Consider the following 4,316-nt stretch of genomic DNA (forward strand, 5'->3'; position numbering starts at 1 on the left):
GGGGGGGGGGGGGGGGGGGGGGGGGGGGGGGGGGGGGGTGTTGGATGTGGGGGTGGGGGGGGGGGGGGGGGGGGGGGGACTACACGACACCATGCGAGGTGTGATTATGTCATACAGGCACATATGGACATTTAAATGAAGCTGCAGCAGAAAATACACTTCTAGAATAAAACATGGAAGCTTTTACTTTTTATGTTATTTTAAAGAAAATGAAGAAGCCATCATTTCAAACCTTGTTCTTACATTTAGTTAGACTCCGCCCCCTTTTAACCATCGACACTGTGTTTTATGATTGTTGTATTATTTCATGCAACTGATTTTTCGTGTCTGTGTTACAGGTCTCTCCTGTAAATGAGACTGCCCGTCTCCGAGAGATAACCTGTTTAAAGAAAAGTACTGCGTGTGCTGTGTATGACTCTCAGCTACTACTACCACCAATTTTAGCACAGAACCAGTAAAAGTCATGGGGATAAAGCCATTTTTGTGTTAGCTAATGACGATTAGCTGTGGTGGCCATCTTAAACTGGATTGTCTCCAAATGGAAAAGAGTTGTAACTGTGTATCCAGCGTTTCATAAAAATCCATCCAGAGGATTATGAGATATTTTGCTAACAGGCAAACAGGGTTGAAACGGTTAATGCCACGGTTTTAAGCGCAGATCTTGAACAATGAGCAGCCTTTGAAATATATGTTGGGGATGATTCTCAGCTACTACCACACCCACTTTTAGCTCCACATCTGTAAGACTGACTGACTATTAGCCATTCTTTTGTTTTTTTAAGGTCAGTTGGCCGTGGCGGCCATCATTCTTTTAGCGGCCGAAGAGAACCTCTCTGACCCGGGAACACCTTGGAGTCCCCCAGGAGGAGCTGGGGAGTGTCAGGTCTGGGTTTCTCTCCTGGACCTGCTGCCTCTTCGACCCCACCACAGATGAAGGTAGAAGATCAATTTGAAATGGATAACAACGATTTTAATCTCATTAGATGATTTTTTTTTGTTCTGTTTTTTTAAGCTTACATTTAGCAAGACTGAAAATATGTCACAATTTCAAACGGCTAATAAACCCCTGTAAGATCATGTATGTGGGGGTATAGGGTCCAGCTCAGTCATGTTCTGATGATAAAAGCTGACAGGCCCGTTTGATGGAGGCTAATGAACCCGTTGGACCACAGCTGCACGGCTGAACCGAGCGGATCGTGGCCACAGTCCAATTAGAGCAGGAGGGGGGTCGAGTTGGTGGACAGAATTTCTCGGTGCAGCCGGGGGGGCGGAGGGATTCCTTCCCTGCTCTTTACAGATGATGTGGTCCTGTTGGCGTCATCGTGCCGTGATCTCCAGCTCTCACTGGAACGGTTCGCAGCCGAGTGTGAAGCGGCTGGGATGAGAATCGGCACCTCCAAACCTGAGGTCATGGTCCTCAGTCGGAAAAGGGTGGATTGTTCTCTTCAGGTCGAGGGTGAGGTTCTGCCTCGAGTGGAGGAGTTCAAGGATCTCGGGGTTTTGTTCACGAGTGAGGGAAGAATGGAGCGTGAGATTGACAGACGTATTGGTGCAGCATCTGCAGTATTGAGGACTCTGTGCTGGTCCGTTGTGGTGAAGAGGGAGCTGAGGTGTAAGGCAAAGCTCTCTGTTTACTAGTCGGTCTCTGTTCCTGCCCTCACCTCTGGTCACGAGCTCTGGGTAGTGACTGAAAGAATGAGATCACAGATACAGGAGGTTGAAACGAGTTTCCTCTGCAGTAGCTGGACTCTCCCTTAGAGACAGGGTGAGAAGTTCAGTTATCAGGAGAGACTCGGAGTAGAACCGCTGCTCCTCCACATCTAGAGGAGCCAGTTGAGGAGGTTTGGGCAACTGGTAAGCATGGCCCCATGGTGCCTCCCTAGGAAGGTGGAAGAGGATGGATGGATGAATGGATGGATGAATGAATGGATGGATGGAAGATGGATGAATGGTTGGATGGATGGAAGGATGGATGGATACATGGATGATGGATGGAAGGATGGTTGATGGAGGGATGGATGAATGGTTTGATGGATGGATAGATGGATGATGGATGGAAGGATGGATGGATGATGGATGAATGGATGGAAGAATGGTTGGTTGGATGGAAGGATGGATGGATGGATGATGGATGGATGAATGGATGGATGGAAGAATAGTTGGTTGGATGGAAGGATGGATGGATGGATGGATGGATGGATGGATGGAAGGATGGATGGATGGAAGGATGGATGATGGAAGGGTGGATGGATGGATGATGGAAGGGTGGATGGATGGATGATGGAAGGGTGGATGGATGGATGATGGAAGGGTGGATGGATGGAAGGATGGATGGATGGATGGATGATGGATGGATGGAAGGATGAATGATGGATGAATGATGGATGGTTGGATGGATGATGGGTGGATGGAAGATGAATGATGGATGGTTGGATGGATGATGGGTGGATGGAAGATGAATGATGGATGGATGGATGGATGGATGGATGGAAGGGGGCGTGTCTGTCCAGCAGAAACCAGCCACCATGAAGCTGCTTCACATCAGAACGATGAACTCCGTTTCTTCTTTCTTCACTAAAACACAGAGAACGTCTGAACGCTCCCAGTTCGAACAATCTGACCGCTCCCAGTTTGAACCCAGCATGTTGTCCCAGTTTCTCCTCACAGCTTTTCTTTTCTTTCTTCTGAACGAGCATCTAAAAATAGAGCAGAGCGAGGTTCTCCAGCGGAACACACGCAGCTGATCAGATCGTAGGTTTCACTGAAACCAGGCGAAATGTTGCAGCTTCCAGCTCAAATCTCCTTCGGCTGCTTTCCACAATCAGATCCGACCTTTTGATGTGAAAGTCGGATGGTTCGCTCATCAGGTGGATTATATTTTTGTCCCGCGGTGTCGGATGACCTGATGTCTCCGTTAAGATGAAATCCTTCACACGGCAGCGTTGCCTTCTGTCTGCAGGACGTGCTTCTTAAAGCGTTCATGAAAGGCAGGAAGCTCCATGTTTTCATCCTGAAGGTTCTTCCATCTCCTTTAGCTCCTGTCGAACGTTCTGCTGCGACACTTTGGAGAAAACAAATGTGATGAACTACCAGTTTCCATTCCAGCGTGTATAAAAAGGCAGCAGGGACTTCCTGTCATCGTGGAGGGAGTTTTGTCTTCTGCTCGTATTCTGATTTACGACACGCTGACACTTGTCTGAGCGTGTGTGCATTAATTTTAATCCACCCAGAGCCAGAGAAGCGTTGATTGAGACGAGCTGATGTTTGACCGTCGGAGCCAGAGCTCGTTACGGCTCACCGTGTGTAATTAGTATGTTTGGATTTTCAGCTGATTAGAAGCTGAACGTTGGCCATCGCTCCTCCGATTTTACTGCATTTTTTTCTCCCCGTCACTTTGCTAATCGAACACTTCATCGATCGTTCATGCACACGCTCATTCAGAGTGCAACTTGAGCAGCGTTACAGGAAACGGGGACAAACGTGACTTTAAGGTTTTCTAATCGGCGTGATGAACCTCGGTCTCAAATCTCTGGAAGACTCCAACAAGGTTCCTTCAAAGAGGTCTCTGTATTTTCCTCCATCCGGTGTTTCGTTTCCCAGTCCCAACTGGAAACAATCCCACAACATGATGCTGCCACCACCGTGCTTTACTTTGATGAAGGTGCTCTCAGGTTGATAAGAGGATTGTATTGATCTCAGACATGGTGCTGTCTTTGATGTCTCATCTGACCACAGCACAGGTCCAGTAGTGGTCCTACAGACTGGTCTTATAGTGGTCCTACAGACTGGTCCTATAGTGGTCCTACAGACTGGTCCTATAGTGGTCCTACAGACTGGTCCTATAGTGGTCCTACAGACTGGTCCTATAGTGGTCCTACAGACTGGTCTTATAGTGGTCCTACAGACTGGTCTTATAGTGGTCCTACAGACTGGTCCTATAGTGGTCCTACAGACTGGTCCTATAGTGGTCCTACAGACTGGTCCTATAGTGGTCCTACAAACTGGTCCTATAGTGGTCCTACAAACTGGTCCTATAGTGGTTCTACAGACAGATCTTGTAGTGGTCCTACAGACTGGTCCTATAGTGGTCCTACAGACTGGTCCTATAGTGGTCCTACAAACGGGTCCTATAGTGGTTCTACAGACAGATCTTGTAGTGGTCCTACAGACTGGTCCTATAGTGGTCCTACAGACTGATCTTGTAGTGGTCCTACAAACTGGTCCTATAGTGGTCCTACAGACTGGTCTTATAGTGGTCCTACAAACTGATCCTATAGTGGTCCTACAGACTGGTCCTATAGTGGTCCTACAGACTG

At 47.9% G+C, this 4,316-nt stretch overlaps 1 protein-coding gene across 1 annotated transcript in view; it reads right to left on the reverse strand.

Moving 5' to 3' along the window:
• Window positions 1–4,316, reverse strand: part of LOC119426428 (guanine nucleotide exchange factor VAV3) — an 84,610-nt gene that overhangs the window by 46,642 nt on the left and 33,652 nt on the right. The gene's annotated exons all lie outside the window — the stretch shown is intronic.

This window comes from Nematolebias whitei, chromosome 20 (genome assembly GCF_014905685.2).
Source record: "Nematolebias whitei isolate Nwh7 chromosome 20, NemWhi1, whole genome shotgun sequence".
Classification (NCBI taxonomy): domain Eukaryota; kingdom Metazoa; phylum Chordata; class Actinopteri; order Cyprinodontiformes; family Rivulidae; genus Nematolebias; species Nematolebias whitei.